Source organism: Hipposideros armiger, unplaced genomic scaffold (assembly GCF_001890085.2).
Source record: "Hipposideros armiger isolate ML-2016 unplaced genomic scaffold, ASM189008v1 scaffold_654, whole genome shotgun sequence".
Taxonomy (NCBI): Eukaryota; Metazoa; Chordata; class Mammalia; order Chiroptera; family Hipposideridae; genus Hipposideros; species Hipposideros armiger.
The window spans coordinates 300,963-320,120 of NW_017732004.1; positions in this window are offsets into that span (position 1 = coordinate 300,963).

Consider the following 19,158-nt stretch of genomic DNA (forward strand, 5'->3'; position numbering starts at 1 on the left):
AGCAGTTGTATCCTAAGTAGCAAGTCACAGGTCAGTGTGGGGATGAGCACCCTGGCAGGCAAGGTGATGAATAAATTAGGTGAGGTTTTGTGGTGCTCCTTGGTCAACCATAATTTTGTTAAGTGTTTGCTGTGATCACATTCACACTATTTCTTAGGAAGAAATAGAATCAGTTTGAATTTGAGCTTTTGTCATCTGAAATATTGAGGGAAGAGTAATAGAAATAACAAGACTCTAGTTAGTTAGTCTGGAAAGCTGGAGATCTCATTTGCAATTATCTTTACCCTTTGCTTGTCTGATAATTACTTCTAAACCAATTAGAAGAATTTGTGTTCTTAGTGGAATATATTAATTCACCCATAGATATAATTGATTGCCAGCCTTAGTGAGTTAGGTAGGGTTACATGATATATAGCTCTCTACAAGCATCTTCCAATAGCCCACTATGTGAATACACTGAATTCTGTGTAATGAAAAACATGCATTCCTTTTACTGCCTTATTTTATCAGGTTCAGTTATATCAATGACAATTATACATGACCAGCCCTTTGGATAGTGGCAAGCTATTGAATATATATATATATATATATATATATATATATATATATATATATATATATATATAATTTTACAAACAGGAAGTGAAAATGTTTAACTTAAAATTTTGAGGATATGAAGAAGGGGAAGATGAGAGGACTCATGTCTTGTTAGGGAGACCACTTCATAGTCGGTGTAGAGGACTGGCCACAGCAGTGTATATCTGAAGCTGATGTTGAATAATAATGTATGTCAACTATAATTATATATACATATAGTCATGGGATGTGGAGTAGAGAGTGGGATTGGAGTCAATGGAATTGTAATAGATAAGTATGATATCAGGGGTGGGAGGGCAATAGATGGGGGGAGGGGGGTTGTTACTTTATGAGGGGTGAAAAGGATAACTATTGCATTGTTCTGTGCACCTGAAACTAACAATAAAATAAAATTAAATAACTAAAATAAAAAAACAAAAAAAACCCCAAAAAACTTTGAGGATAATACTGAGTGGATTGTGGAGAACAGAATAGGATATTGAGAAATTAAGGTTATCAAACATGAGTGGAAATAAGTATATTCTGTATCCTATTTACGTTAAAATCATTCATAGTATCTCATTTTATAATGTAACTTGAGTAGGATATAATTCAAAGAGTCCAAAATGATCTCCTTAATTGCATCTGGTCATAGCTGGAATTGCTAGTGGATCCTAGACTGTGCTGACTCCCATGGATCACTGCCTCCTGCTGTTGACGCCCTATGTGTTCTTCTCCCATGTGACTGGGCTGACTTTTGTAGCTACTAGAGTATTAAGGTAATAACAGAGTGTGGTTTCCAAGGTTATGGAAGAGATTGTTAGGTACACATTTCTTTCTTGGATCCCTTGTTCTGGGGAAGCCAGCTGCATGGCATGAGGACCGTCCAATAGTGCCAGTGAGAGGTACCCATGACAGGGAAGTGAGGTCCCCTGCCAACATCCACAGGGGTGGGGTGTGTAGGAAACAGGTCCCCAGTCACAGCTAAGCCTTCAAAGGACTGTACTCCAGTCAGTATCTTGACTGTTAACTAACGAGAGACTCAGAAGCAGAGCTGCTTTCAAATTCTTGACCCACAGTAACACTGAATAATAAATGGTTATTATTTTAACCTTCTAAATTTTGGGATAACTTGTTTATCAACAATAAAAAATTAATTCCTAGCCCTTTTTATGTGAACCAGATAATTATTGTTTCATTAAATTCTGTTGGCATTTTTCCAAAATTTGTATGCTGATCACATTTCTAGGATAATGTGAAGAGCATTTAGGTTTCTGCTCAGTGCTTAATCATAAGTTCTGTATTGCTTAGTACAGCTTAATGACATTTGGGCTTATTTCACTTAACAAAAGCATTTTCTGTTATTCATAATTTTGTTTCTAAAATACCCTTGTTTTACCTATTACGCAAAGCATTCTTCCACTTTTCAATACCTGAACAAATACTATTTTGTTTTAGAGGAAATTGTATGTGTTACTTCTTCATTTACTGACTCTTCATGACAGAGTTAATGGATACTATTTTTCTTTTCTCAAAGAAATGTGCCTATACTGTACTTCTTTATAATCCCACTCCTATTTAATAATTCATCAAAGCATATTTTTATCATTAAAGTCAAAGTTAGGAGTTTATTATTATTTATGTAGCATAATATCTAGCATATTATTGACAGTTAATTGACATTGGTGACAATAATAATAGATGCTATTTATTAATCTCTGTACAGGAAATATGATATTAAGTACTTGCATGCCTGGCTCATAATAATTTCCTCCTCAACAGTAAACATGTGTAGATTTCCAATTTAGGGATAAGGAAGATTCTACCTAGTAACCTGTTGTTCAGAATTATTTTACTATAATAAAATACAGGAGACATGAGCTCATCTTAGCCATAAAGTGTGTCCCAAGGAAGCCTTTTCAGAAGTATGAAAATTTGGGGTTTTTTATTTGTATATTTTGGAATCTGGACATTGTTTTTTGCTACATTTCTATGCCTTATGAAAACTACTCCCTTATAATTAATATTTCATTTGTGCATTTATTCTATACACATTGATTCAGTGTCCCTTATACATCATACTTTGTGTTGACTTTTGAAAATAAAATGGTGAACAAGGTAAGAAATAATCTGATTTTGTGGAGCTCGTAGTCTACTGAGGAAAAGAGGCTTTAATTAATCCTCTGAAGAGATAAGTATATATTTGCAAGTGCTTGAAAAGGGGTATATGTGATATTATGTGAGTATATACACCCAAAGATTTTGGCTAGGATTGGGCATTAGGCAAGGCTGAATTTAAGACTAAATAAATGAGTTAGTATTTTTTTACTAAAAAAAAAAAGAAGCTATTTCTGGCAGAGAGATCATCATGTGTACAATATCTGAGGGTTATGAATCAAGACATCCAGTGAAACTGGAAAAGGTGGAGCAGACTTTTTTTCATTTAGATTAATTACATCTTGCAAAAAATTATAACTTTTGGAACCACAGTTGTCAAATAAAATTTTTGAGAAGTTCATTTGAAATGTTGTGTAGAATCAAGACTGATAAGATAAAGCAACCACAAGGCCTATCTCATATTACAGAAAAAAAGCTGAGTGTACTAACACTAGAGATACTGTTATTTTGGAAAAAAAATCAAGTCCAGAAATTTCTCCTTGAGAATATTTTACAGATTGTGGCAGACTATCAAAGATGCCCTATTATTTGTAGAATTGTTGTGCTCAAAAATGTAAAGCAAATATATTTATGTAATTATTGAAATGTTTCATTTTGATATCTGTAATAACAGTTTAAATAATTTTTTTGCAATTTTAAGGGCATAGATTTTTGAGTATTTTAATTGAGAAATTAAAAATTCTACTGAATCTATGCTTCCACTGACATTAAAAATAATTCAGAAATGTCACATTTTATTTAATAGATTTCTAAACTGCTTCCAGGCTCACAAGTATATTTGGCCTATCCAAATCCTAAGTGATCACTCATAAATAATGCCTCTTAATGGTGCTGGTAGAGCCAGACATCCATTGTCACGTAAATGAGCAAGAAACACAGAAACCATAAAAAGCTAAAAAAATAAAATGTATATCAACTAAGAATTAAGTCAAATAAATCTTGAAAGTAGACCTCCTATGAGAAGAACACAATTCACAGGCAAGGAACTGCTGCAGTAAAAATTCAATATAAAAAACAAAAGGTAATAGTCATATTACCCTTCACAAGTGTTAATGACATCCAGAGATCCATGTTGGTGCTATTAATCTATGATGATATAATAAATGCCAGTAACATTTTAAATTTATAATATCAAGAGTGCTCAATGGATATGGTGTTTTTATTCTGGGGTATTTAAATAGAAGAAGGAAATTGGAACAAGTTGAGCAGGAAACAGTAACTAACAGCAGAAAAAGCAGCATCATGCTTAATGAAGACAAAATAATATTTATATTTATTCAGTACAACACTTCTTAGCAACTTTCTATACTTATTGACTGTCACATTTGAAAAGTAGTATTTCAAATATGTATATTAGTTCAGGTGACTTTATCAAGGATTTGTATTTACTTTCTGATAGAGACTATATCTAACTTATTTGTACTTTCTAAATAAAGAACAAAATAATTACTAAGAAACTGGAAAAACAATCAAACAAAAGAAACAGAAATAAATCAAATTATATTCTGCAAGAGAAAATTGTCTAGCTAAAAATATGTCTTAAGCACCTATTATATCACTTAGATACATGCAAACTATTTGAGCCCACATAGAAAATCAAAATATTCCAAAGTTTTCAAAAAGGAAATTCATCACAAAATAGTTAGCTTCAACGTAGGACTTTACAAATTAGTAAGGTAAGTTCTAAGAAATTTAATTAAGATATATGAAAATCCCCTCACATTCTAGTTTTTAGAACTTTAAAAAAAAACTTGCTATTTCTCTACTTTTGTCTCCAAATATTTTATCAATAGTTTCACAAGCTGTCACTAGCCCCAACCTCAACATTTTGGTAAATGGTAGCTTTAACAATTTCTATATTTTCATTTTTTTAATGAATAATACCTTTCCAAGAAGGGCAAGTTTGTCAATATCAATTACAGAACCCTGAATTATGCATAGAACTGTTTAAACTGTACTTGTTTATCAATATCCTTGTTTAATTTTTCAATTCTGAATCATTAAAAAAGAACTTCAATTAAACTACATTCTCACAAGTTTTTTCTTCATTTCTCTGTATCCTTATATTATGTTGTAATCCCTCCAAATATAGTTTATAAATAAAATACAATCATGAATGCGTTAGCACCTTCTAAAAGATGAAATACTTAGTTTCTTGCTGTGATCTTTAGAAATCTATAATAATCTGAAAAGTATACACTGATAAATTAAACACCTAGTGTGTAAACATGGAAAGGCAGGTGCTACAAGATGTGACCAGAGCATAATAGAATAGATTTGCTCATCAACTTACTTAACCGATTTATTACAACACCACCATCCCTAATAAATTTACTAAATAGACAATTCTATATTAAGTTACAAGATGATAAGTCATCATTCTCATGCACTATAATATGTTTAGGAAAATAGAATACAATTACAGGTACTATGTCTTCTGTTATTCACCAAGGTACTGAAATTTCTCTGTAAAATGTAGCATTGTCTTCCATGATGGCTGCACCAATAGTGAATATGCATTTGAATTTCTCAATATCTTCATTGACAATTTTCTTTTTGTTTTGTTATTTTGATATTAGCCATTCTAACAACTTTGCAGTGATATCTCATTGTGGTTTGTGACTTGCATTTTCCTGATGATTAGTGATTTGAGCACCTTTTCAAATACATGTTAACTGTTTGTGTATCTTCTTTAGAGAAATGTCCATTCAAGTACTTAGCCCAGTTTTTAATCACGTTATTGCTTTTTTTTTTTTGCTATTGAGTTTTAGGAGATCCTTATATATATTTTTTAATTAACCTTTTGTGAGATAGAAGTTTGAAAATATTTTCTCCTATTCCCTAGGTTGCCTTTTCACTTTGTTGATGGCTTCCTTTTTGTGCAGCAGCTTTTTAGTTTAATGGATTCCCAGTTGTCTATTTTTTACTTTTGCTGCTTATGCTTTTGGTACCATATCTATGAAATCATTGCTCAGACCAATATTATGTTGCTTTTCACCTATGTTCTTACAGGAGTTTTACACTTTCAGTACTTATGTTAAAGTCTTTAATTCATTTTGAGTTGATTTTTGTGGATGGTGTTAAATAAACATCCAATTTCATTATTTTACATGTGGATATTCAGTTTTCCTAACAACAATGTTCACATTTAAAAAAAAAAAAGTAGAACTACCATCTGATTTAGCAATTCCACTTCTGGGTATTTATTCAAGAGAATTTAAATCAGAGTCTTGAAGAAATGTCAGCACCCCATGTTTACTACAGCAGTATTTACAATAACCACGAGGCAGAAACAATCTAAATGTCCCTGGATAGATGAATAGATTTTTTTTAAATGTAATATATGCACAAAATGAAATATTATGTAACCTTAAAAAAGAAAGAAATTGTGCAACATGCAATGACATGGATGAACTTTGAAGATATTATGCTGACTGAAATTAGCCACTCAGAGAAGGACAAATACTGCATGATTCTACTTAAAGGAAGTATCTAAAATAGTAAGTCTCATTAAAGCACAGAGTAAACCGGTAGTTGCCAAGAGCTGGAGGGTAGGAGAAATAGGCAGCTACTAATCAATAGGTATAAAGTTTCAGTTATGTAAGACGGATGATTTCTAGAGATCTGCTAGATAACATTTTGCTTATGGCTAATGATGTATTGTGCACTTAAAACTGTGTTAAGAGGACAGATCTCATTTTAAATGTTCTCACCACAATAATGTTTTAAATGCAAATTTTTATATAACAGAATAATCAAACATTTCCAGAAAAATTTTATAACTCTGTTACTCGGTAATTAGATTTTTGAATATAGAATATACATGGTAATGATAACAAATTACTATTATTTCTTAAAAAATAAATTGCTAGTTATATCAAATTCATATTATTTATTAGTGAATTAGTCCACAAACTGGCTCAGTGATTAAATAATATTTAAAATCTAGGTTTTCAATAGCAAATATGCTAAAGGAAAATCAGTGATCTTAAACAGTTAAAAACAAACATTATCTTTTATATGATTATTGAGATATATATACATATATATATATGAGGGCTTACTATGTATATACTTTTCTGACATCATGTATATTCCTCCTGATACCTACATATATACCTCCTGACATCAAAGACTTTACAGTGTAGAAGCAGAGACTGGATAATGACAATAAAGACAAATAATAGCACAAGGCAACATACACTGATGTGTAATGAAAATTGCTGATGATATTGAGGCAGGACTCATGGAGAAGGGAGGTGTCGGCAGACACTTTTAGAGATAGAAGGAATGATATAAACTAAAGACACAATATGGGAATGTGAACAAAATGTTCATTGACAAACTTATAGGTCACCTTGGCTAAAGAAGAAAATATAGAGGAGGGACAATCAGATTTTGGGAAGCTGCAAGGGATAAGTTTTTGAGTCTCTGAATGCAATATAATATAAATTGCCCATTCATTTGTTTGATTTTTAAGAAATGTTCCAAACTCCTGCATTAACTGCTCAAACATATATAATTGCATTTTTCATAAATGGATAAAAAGTGGTTTGGGAATTATGTTGACTTACCACTCATCAGCTATATCCCACATTTATTGAGAATTCTGATTTTTTTAAAAATTACCCCTTATGATTCTTTTTCTGGGCTATCTTGTTTTTCTTCATGAGACCAGTTGCCACCCAAATTCTGTATAGTCTGTATAAACTGTTCAGTTTCCTAAATCATTTGTCTTCCTTATATTTCCCATATGCCAATACTATCTTACTCTTTTCTTCAGAATCATTTATCTAAATTTAGTATATTGATTTTTTTCCATCCCAGTTCCAGAAACCTTCCCTGCTTCTATTGCTTTACCTGAGTACTTATTCAATGGTGACCAACAGATCGCCTGCCCCACCAATGATCACTGTATGGAAATGTCCATTCACTGCCTGCTATTGTTATTAATACTAAAGTTTGAAAGACACTGGCATAGAGTAAAATGCTTATATTAAATTAATCTCAGATAGTTTTTTTGTTTTGATTGGCATGCTAAGTCTTATAAAATAAAATGCTATTAGAAGAATAAACCTTGTTATTTTAAAAAATATTTTATACTCTATAATGTCTAACCCTATAATTTGCTTTCAGTAAAGTGAGCTGAAGTTANCAGTAAAGTGAGCTGAAGTTATTGAATTGATAGACTCTAATAATATTTCATAATCAAGCTTTTACCACCTTGGAAGTATTCATATGTGAGGAAATGAATATAGCAAAATAAATTCAGTTCCATAAATACTCTTCCGTTATCCCAAAATCCCTTGTCTAGATAAGGTCTATAATCACTTGACCTTATTGATGTATAAAGACATGTTTCTTTCAAGGCAAATTGTTGTATTGAAATCATTATTTCATGTTTATTCTTGACCTAGGACATGTTGGAAGGTTCCTAAGTTTATCATAATAGAATTTTAGTCATTCTAGGTTAAGGAATTACTTGAGTGGATGTTGATATTGATATCCAGGTCAGGAAGCCCAACTCTTCCTGCGATGGTAATCTTGTGATAACCAAGGTTTCCAGCAGTGCTGCCCAGCCTTCCTTTTTACTGACATTAGATACATAGGGTTCTAAGTGTCCTGGAGAGAATAACTTCAATATGTGTGTGAGAAATAGTGAGTGAATGCACAATCATTTACTCATGTTATTGCTTCCAATGGTGCTATTCGTTTGACACCATCCCAATCCTGTATTCTTTTGTATTTTATTTTTTTATTAGTTTCTGGTATACAAAGCAATGTAATAGTTAGACATTTATACCCCTCACAAAATGATAACCCTCTCCCCCAATTTACTACCCCTCTGACCTTGTATACAGCTGTTACAATTCAGTTGACTCTATTTCCTATGCTGTACTCCACATCCTGTGACTATAAATTATAGTTGATGTTCAATATTATTCAGCTTCAGATGCCCAGTGCAGTGGTCAGGCATCTACACAATCCATGAGTTGATCTCCCTAATAAGACAAGTGCCCATCTGACTACCTACAAACTCTTTACAACATTATTTATTATATTCCCCAAACTATTTCTTTCATTTCCTGTGGCAGTATTGTGGCTACCAATTTGTACTTTCTAATTCCCTCACCTTCTCCCCCATCCCCATCCCCTCCCATCTAGCAACCATCAGATATTATTATTCTCCATATCTTTGAGACTGTTTCTGTTTAGTTTGCTCATTTATTCTGTTCTTTATCTCTCTCTTTTTTTTTTTTTTAGCTGAGCCATCCCGCCACCTGTTGGCAGCTCACGGCTGCTCAGCTCGGGCTGACTCGAACCGCTGTTGCTCAGAGCTCAAACTCTTGAGCGAGCTCTTAACCAACTGAGCCACTCAGCCGGCCCTATTCTGTTCTTTAGATTCCACATATAAGGGAGATAATATGGCATTTGTCTTTCTCTGACTTATTTCACTTAGCACAATTTTCCCTAAGTCCATCCATATCATTGCAAATGGTAAGATTTCATTATTCTTTACGGCCAAGTAATACTCCATTGTTTTAATGCCCCATAGTTTCTTAATCTAGTTGTCTACTGATGGGCATTTTGGTTGTTTCCATGTCTTGGTTATTGTGAATAGAGCTGCAGGAGTAGAATTGTTGGGTCATAAGCTAGTTCCATTTTCAATTTTTTGAGGAAACTCCATAGTAGCTGCACCAATCTGCAATCCTACCAACAGTGCACAAGGGTTCTCTTTTCTTTACATCCTCACCAGCATTTGTTGCTTGTTGATTTATTGATGATAGCCATTCTGACAGGGGTGAAGTGGTTTCTCAGTGCGGTATCTATTTCCAACTCTGTATTCTGAAGTGCTCATTATTTCAGTCACTATTGACCAAAAACCCAGCTTTAATAGTAAAGCAAAAATGGAAAAAAACAGTCAAGACAAGTACAACAGCAATCTAGTAGTGAAGAAAGTGTTGCTTAAGTGAAATGGAAATGAAATAACAGCTTGTGATAGATGTATATATTATTTAAGAGTTTTTGTTTTATTTCACTTTTTAAAAATAAAATGTAAGAAGCCATAAATCTTGTTTATCCCAGCAGTGGTTGTAGTCAAAATAGCAATTTCTTTATAAGCTCACCTCCAATTACAAAGTATTATAATTTATAATCTTTCTTTAATACTACATGAGAATGTTTTTTATTTTATTAAATTTTGCCATGTTTTTAAAGTTATTAAATGTTATAAATTATTTGGGATTTTATAGAGGTACAACATATTTCTTGTCTTTTTCAAATATTAATTCTTGGATACTGTATATGCTTTCCATTTTACCACTCAATATTTCTAGATAATGTTTTCTTAAACTAGGCAGGTATCTTGACAGATTTAGAAAAAGGATGATTCATTTGAAAATCTTAAAGGCTAATTATCTGTATGTTTATACTTCTTTTCTTGCCAACCTGCTTTTATCTTTATAGTACATTCAGCTCTGGATAAGAGGAGAAATGAGAGGAGACCCAACATAAAACAGTCAATGGCAGTTTTATTAGCAGCTAAGATGTTGTCTTTGTTTATAAAATTGATGCTATGAACTAAAATTAAGTTTGAGAGAATAGATTCATTTAATCTGTTATTTCTTGAGAAAAAAATGAAAGATTGTAAGTGCTTTTATACTGCAGACTTTTACTATCAATTTGTGAAGTTCTTTATATTATGCTATTTAAACATTCAGTGAATTAAATTCTGGATCCAAACGACAATTTTTGAAAAGATAATGCAAAAAATGTCTCTAAAATTCCATAGAATACAGTAGAGGAAACCCTTACACTTATCTATGTTCATTTTTTTTGTGTGTGTGTGAGAATTTCTGTGTAATTTAAGCAATATACTATGTCATCCTTTTGTTTCTTTTCTTTTAGATTTCTAAATTCCCATCTCGAATTAGCATAGTCATAATGACCCAGAAATGAAGTTCCTTAGGAAGCTGCAACCTCTGTGAATTACATGCATATCATTCTTCCCAGCCAAGAGAGTACAATGTATTCATTTAATTTTTCTAACCAATAATTGTTCTCTGAATGAAATCTTCAATAAAACCCTCACATACCTTCATATATCAGTAAATAACTTCTCTCTTCTTATAAGTCAGGCACAGAAGTTTCTCTTCAATAGTATTTGAGAGCTCCAACAATTAAATGCTTTTATTTTTAGTCTATTTGATGTTTTATTGCTGTAAGTATCTGACTCATGCACTAGAGAAAAGGGTAACAAAAAAAATGCTTTTGAGAGAACCAAATATACCCTCAGGTGAAACACTAGCCCAAGATCAATTGCTGTTTCTTTTGAATTTAATACCAATTACACAATTATGTGTCATTGCATTAATATTTTACTAAATTCCAAAGCAAAAATACTGATTAGCAGAAAAGTTAATTTTCAAGTGAAAAGGTCAAGGTCATTTGTAATTATTTTCCTTTAGAATTCTAGTCCTAGGGGGTCAAAAAAAAATGTGATGCAGAGGGAAAAAAAAATCAGCTGAAGAAACTTAAATATAGCATTCCCCTTTAATCTGGAATTTGCAGAGAAGTGTAGTAGGAGTAAGTAAAAGGCAGTATTAACTTTACCAAAGGCAACAGGAAATTGTTTGGTGAACTATGATCCTGTACTAAAACTAATGTCTCATCGCATCCGGAAGTGTTATAAGACATGGATTTGGACATTACCTCATCTTAAATCCTTTAGACATCAATGGCAATTGGTGTTTGATCCTGTAAATTGCATAAATATACTTTTGAAACTTTGTTGTAAGATTATTTTACATTTATTTATACATTAACGAGTATATGCCTGTGCATAATTACTAGATGCTTAATTTTTCAAGATGCCATCCCTAGAAGAGCTGGGACAACAAGCAACTATATCATTCATTATGTGTCACATTTCGGAAGAGTGACTCTTTGTCTCATTAGTCTCACCTTACTCTCATATATTTCTTATATTTCTTCCAAATTGTGAATATTGTCTGGTTTCTGTCTGCATATATACAGAAGAGATGCATCATAATGATATCTATTTGTCATATGAATCCAGCTGAAAAAAAAAGATACAAATTATATATAAAAGAACATGTTACTTAAAAAGCACATGCACTAATTTAAAATCAGAAAAATGAAAAATTTTCTTGTCTTTCCCTTCTGAATAGAAAGGGAGTAATAATTACATCATTTTATTTTAATTGTCCTTCAAAGTTTTGCACATTTTTAAATCTTATTTCAATCTGAATATTTAAAAATTTATATACTTCATAAAGAAATATATTTACTAAACCCAGCTGATGCATATGGTAGAAAATTTCATTTAAATGATATGTGTGTTATTTAAAAAATGTACACACTAACTGTATCAGATGATAAATTAATACATTTTATAGTTTTAAAAAGTCATTTGAAAAGTCAGCTCTAGTTTCTTAAATTATCCTTCAGTGTTCTATTTCAGTGAAATTGGAAGAAAATATTTATGTTCTAAAAACATTTTTTTCTATTTTATACATTCAGTAGATTTGTATTTTCTGCTTCTATACATCCTATGTATCTAAAACTATATGCTACCATGTATAAAGTAAAATGAGTGAGGGAGGAATACTGGATTTGAAAACAAGATAGATTTTTTAACAATTAGAGCTAGTGAATTCCCATTGAGTTTAAAGTAAATATATGTTGCTGAAAGTTTTACAAAGTTCCTTCACATAGAGTATCTCAATACGCCTTCAAAATGTTGACATTATTGGAACATTATTATTATTTTACTTTTTACAAGCAAGAGATGTGAAATTTATACAACTTACCATAAATTTACCCAAATCTCTTCTCTTTTCCACTACCATATTACATAGTACAATATTATCTCTAAACTTTCCTGAAAGGCAAAAGCAGCGGAATTTATTTTATAGATGTTATTAAACCATTAAATTGACTCTGTAAGGTAAGTTATCATTCCCTTTTTGATACAACTGTAACTCATATAGTTTAACTAAGTTACTCAAAGTCACATAGTAGATAATTGAAATTAAATTGGATTCCATATTGTTCTTACCCTAAAGCAGATGTTTTTTCCATATAATCCAAGTCTCAACCATGTTTATCATAGCTATCTAGAGAAGTTATTTACTTGAATAGACACTCTACTTGTTGTTCTTGGAGTAACCATCAACTCACATTTTCAGATGTATAATTTTATAATTATACAACAGTTTAGGAATATTGAATATAATTATTGAATTATTAAATTATCAGTGATCCAGACATATTTTATAGAGGAAAACTTTTTAGTTTTGAATTGTGAGAAGAGATAGTACATTGGTTCAAAATTGGTTGGTATACTAAAATACAGAATGGGTTTCAGAAAGCTTTCACACTTTGATAAGCTAAGGTCCTTTATCACGATTGAGGCTGCACAGGCACATGTTTCTTAATTGAATTATACTCAATAAAATTGCATTTTAAAAAGCTACATCAATGAAGATTTGGAGATTGAATGTATGGCATGACTAAAAACAGCCTATGGCTTAGTCTTTCTTAAGTATCTTCTTCTTGCTCCTAAAATGGCTGTTTATTTTATATTACATTCCATGCATTAAAGCTTCATATAATGTTTTTCAGTTGATAAACTAAAACACACACAACTTAATGTGGCTATAACCAGAATAATTTTTGTTTTGTTTATTTTAGTTTGAAAATGATACATTGATGAAAGGAACACAAATCTGCTTAGAAAAAAAAAAAAGGAGTAAAATACATGACCCAGGGCTCCACAGCAGATGATGCGTTGTGGAGCTCAGGCCAGCATTTGGTTATGGGAGGTTAATGATAGCATGTTAGGTAGGGGAAATGAAGCACCAAGGATGAAAAAGGGCCAAGAATACGAGGAGGCAGAAAACAAAAGACCATCTTTATCTACTAACTCAACCTCCATCTTCTCACCTTCTAATTATAACTTTCTACATATTGATGTATATGAAATTTTCCTACTTAATTTTACTTTGTTTTAGTAACATTTAGGAATTGTTCCATAATCATTGCTGATTCTTCCATGGGAGAGTAAGCTATATTTAAGCATTCCTATATTTCAAAGCCTATCAATGAAAATATAGGCTTTTAAAGTGGCAGAGAGTCTATTTCCACAGTGTGTGTGTGTGTGTGTGTGTATGGACTGTGAAGGTGGAGGCTGACCTGCATACCCTTATAACCAGCAAATATGATATGTGTGGATTTCATGCCACTGACTGCCAAAACATAGTATGAAAGTCAGAACATAGTTGTGACTATCTGTATGCGTAATATGGGGCACGTTGAGAAAGCATGATCTCCTTCTAATGGAGTTATATGAGCATTGTCTAGACTAGGCTTTATGATGCATTTCCATACAAAAAAGAAAATAGACAACTGAGTTAAAAATCTAAAGGATTTAGGAAATACATATTACAAAGGAAAAACAAGCTTTTCATTATAAAGCAAACTACATTTATCAAATTTAAAATTCATGCAAATTTATTATTTTTTCTCATATATATCATAAATATGATTTTGAAAGTTGTGTTTGGTTGAAGTGTCCTTATTGAAGCACTTTACTAGTGCCTGAAATACCTATGTTACTCAATAAATGTTTTTAAATTGAATAAAATATAAATCAACATATTGAGACTTGAGACCTCCCAAATATCAAAGGATACTATGCCTGTCAATGATAGGTTTAAGGCATGACTAGAAGCTACACAAGCACATTTAAATTATAACAAATTCATAAGTGTGATGAAAATATGTTTGCAAATGTGAACAAAATAGCGTTTGCCACAATCAAATAAAATGGTATCCACACTTTAAAATATGTTTACATAAATCATTTTGAGATGAAGCATGATAAGGTAGTAGAAGCAAGAATTTTCCAAGTCGGGGAAACCTGATCTTAACAATTACTATGTGTGTGACCTGTGGCAACTTAGCTTCCTGAATCTCACTGCCTTTATTGGTAAAATGGGGATCACAGTATCACTTGAAGGTGTGATATGAGAATTAAACAGAGTGTATACAAAACACCTCAACTGGGTACAGATGCCTGGTAGGCAAACATTAAATTTTAGCTATCTTTATTATGTATGTAAACTCACGAGTATAACATAGATCTTAATAAAGACCACACCTAAGAAGAGCCATGCTAAACTTACTGTTTTCATTCACATTCATGATGTTTGTAGCTTCACTTAATTTAGACCCAACTAATTTTTATAACTTGATATTTTTTCATCTTATATGTTATGCTCTGTAAGACATGCAATAATACATGGTATTAATAGTACTCAGTATTAAATATAAAGAGTGAAATGAATTATATTATAAACAATCAATATTTAAATTCAATGTTTTTTTTTTAAATCCATCATATCATGTTTTCAACAACTGGAAACATACTTGCAAAATCATGAATATATATTCAGATTTACACCCTTTATAGAAACTAACTAAAGTGGATTATAGGCCTAAATATAATGTGCAAAACTATAAAACTCCTAAAAGTTAGCATAGAAGAAAAATCTAGGTGACCTTGGGCATGGTGTTGACTTTATAAATACCAGGAAAGAGATGATCCTTAAATAAAACATTGATTAACTGTGTATCATTAAAATTAAAAACTTCTGCTTTGTAAAATATACTGTTGAGAAAATGAGAGATAAGTCACAGAGTAGGAGAAAATATTTATGAAGACATACCTAATAAAGGATTATTATCCAAAATATAAACTCTTAAAACTCAACAATAAGGAAATAAACAACCTGATTAAAAAATGGGCCAAAGAGTTTAACAGACAACCCATCGATGAAGATACACAGCTGGCAAGTAAGCACGTAGCAAGATGTTCCACATGTCTTCAGAGGAATGCAAATTAAAATGACGATGAGATACCAACAAACCTATTAGAATGGACAAAATCTGGGAAATTGACAGCACCAAATATTGACAAGGATGTGGAGCAACAGGAACTCTCGTTCATTGCCATTGGGAATGAAAAGTGGTAGTGCTACTTTGGAAGGTAGCGTGACAATTTCTTACAAAACGACACAAACCCTTTCCAACTGATCCATCAGTTGTGTTCCTTGGTATTTATTCAAATGAGTCAAGAACTTATATCCACATAAAAACTTGCACACAGATATTTATAGCCACTTTATTCATAATTGCCAAACTGTGGAAGCAACCATAATGTTCTTTAGTAGGCAAATGGATGAATAAACTGTGGTATATCCAAACAATAAAATATTATTCAGTGACAAAATCAAATGAACTATTGAGTCATAAAAAGACATGGACGAATTTTAAATGCTTATTACTAATGAAAGAAGCCAATCTGATGAAGCTATGCACTATGTATTTCAACTATATTACTATACATTCTGGAAAAGGCAAAACAATGGATACATTAAAAAGATCAGTGGTTGCCAAAGAGGAATGATTTAGACAGAGAACAGAGTATTTTGAGTACAGTGAAAATATGTATAGTACTACAACAGTGAATACATATCATTATACAATTTTCAAAACCCCTAGAATGTACAACATTCACAGTGAGTCCTAATGTAAACTATGGACTTATGATAATATGTATTAATAGAATTTAATCAATGGTAATAGCTGTTCCGCTCTAGTAGGGGATATTGATAATGGAGATGGCTAGACTTTTATGGGGCCAGGAGATATGGAAACTCTGTATCTTTTGGCCAATTTTGCTGTGAACCTAAAACTGTTGTAAAAATAAAGTTTATTTAAAAAGAAAAAAACAACAACTTTGACTCTATGGAACTGTCTTTTTAGGGTTAAAACGATATATTCTACTGATATAATGATTTTTATTTTAACTTATTGGCAATTCCATGGAGATGAAGTAACTTCAGGTAGAGATCTAAAGAAATGGAATAATGAAAATACCTAATACCACAATCTAAATGTACGACAATGCTTACAATGCTTAAATTACAAATTGTTTAGACGACAAGTTTGAAATCAATGCAATATCATGAAAACTACCTGTATTGAATTTTCTTTGTCAGTGCTTGATTCTATGCAATAGAATAGAAATTAAATTCTTAATAAATTGTGTTTCTGTCTGCCATGTGTATATGTTGTCCAATCCACTAAGTCATTCAACATTTTTCTGTATCTAAAATGTGCTTATATAAAATTTCAAATAAACTACAATTATATAATCTATGTCTGAAGTAACTCAGTTTTACTGAGTTAATGTAAAAAGCAGAGTGCCCTACCTAAACACAGAAGCAAAATACATGTAAAAGCAAGGCATACATTTTTCTGTGATTCCATATGGCCTATAAATAGTCATGGTTATGACAGGGAGCATGCTAAACAATAAAACAAAGAGAATAAAACGAAACAAAATAAAACAACAATTAAACAGGGTTCTAAATCTCGCTTTGTTACTCTTCCTAGTCATATAATTTAAGGCAAATCTCTTCTTTACTTGTAAAATGAGAAAATTAGAATAAACTTTAGAAGTTTATGACGTGCTAATTCTGGGAATTGTGTTTGCTGTGCCATAATGCAATGTCTTCTTTAAATATATATATTTTCTAAGGTGAAGCACTTCAGAATGCTAGGCATAAACCCAAAATTTGTCTATGAATGTCACAATTAATGAACCCATATGTAGTATTTAAACTGATCTATTGTTCCAGAATGATGACTCCCCTGAACTCTATCATTAACTTTCTTATTCTACCATTTAATATTATATTAACCTATGACAGTATGAATCATAAAACTGTAGTAATGGGGGCTCATTTGTCTTTGGATTGTTCACAATACCAAGTGATGGAATGGAAATGCATTTTGCATTCACTAATGGTGATTTAATTACTGATAACACCATGAACTTAAACTTGCATGAGTTTTCTAGCAACAAAACGATTATTTTTGTATGTGGCATCCATTCAAAACCTCCATAACACCAAATATGAATGATATGACAATAAAATGTTCAGAGATTTTACACAAGATTAGTAATTAAAAAAATCTTAGTCATTCACAGAAAATCAATTTTATCACTAGTATAAATTAAGAGATGTAATAGGCAAATAATCATTTGCTAAAGGTTAGATCTGCTTACTTTTTATTTAAATTCTAAAACAAAAACACTCTATTTGAAAAGTGTACCATTCTAAATAATTTTAATTTGAAATACATGAATGTTTGTGTATAAGTGTGTGTGAATTTTGTTGTTTTGAATTGTTTCCATTCTTCATTCACTAATCTGCTGAAAGACTTTTACTAACAAAAGAGTATTTGTCTATTTGATTATGCTTTCAGAGCTGCTAGAAGAGGATTCTACATCTGGCAGTCTCTTCTATGTTACATATACATAAGAATAGATATATGTAATAAATATAAGTTCATCTTGAAAATTACTAAATAATTCAATCTTCTAGCACAGTTAATAGAAATATTTTAATACTAATTTAGAAAAAAATTCTTGCAGATTTCACAGCTCACAACTAGTGCTATCACTAATACCCTAAGGTTTTAGGATTATTGTTTTCTTCACTTAGAGCTATAAGATTTGGACAAAATTCCACAGACTAGCATTTGAATATTAAAAAACAAAACAAAAAATAATGTATTTTATAAGGCAGATAATGGTTTTCACTTTTATATAACACTGAAATTTATTAAACAATATAATTTTAATGATATAATTATCTTATAATTCAATGATAAACAACTATTATACCTTGTTTTTTATTTGACACATCATTATGGTTATAATCCTCAGGGAATATTTGGACAAATATTGATGTTTTGGGATGTATGGAATTGAAAAGGCAAAAGGAATATTTTATTTTTAATCACTTGTCCATTTCTCAATAAATACATTATTCTTGTTATGTCTACACAGATATAGGAATACTCCTCTTGAGAAATACTTGTAATAGTCTCTTTTCCTGTCAGAAAAAGTATCCTTCTAAGATACCCATCTTCTCAAGAAAAAAAGTACAACCATTCATGCTTGTATTCTAAAAGTGTTCAGGGTAAAGAAATAGAGAGAACTCCTCAAATTCATTGTAAACCATTTCTCAGTTACCACTAGATTAAAAGTTAGTATCTACTCAAATAGTCAGCATTTTTATGCAGCTTTCTTCCTATATAGAGAATAATCTCCAATGGCAATTTAGTATTAAGTCTTATATATGGTGAACTTTGTGGAGCATTGTTTGGATATATATTTGTGAGTGTTTCTGTTCAAAAATACAGTTTATTGATAATTCTGCAAATTAGTAATATTTTTCTTATTTTAAAAGTAACTGACTATACAACTATTATCATAGAAAAATAAATAATACAAAATAAATTACC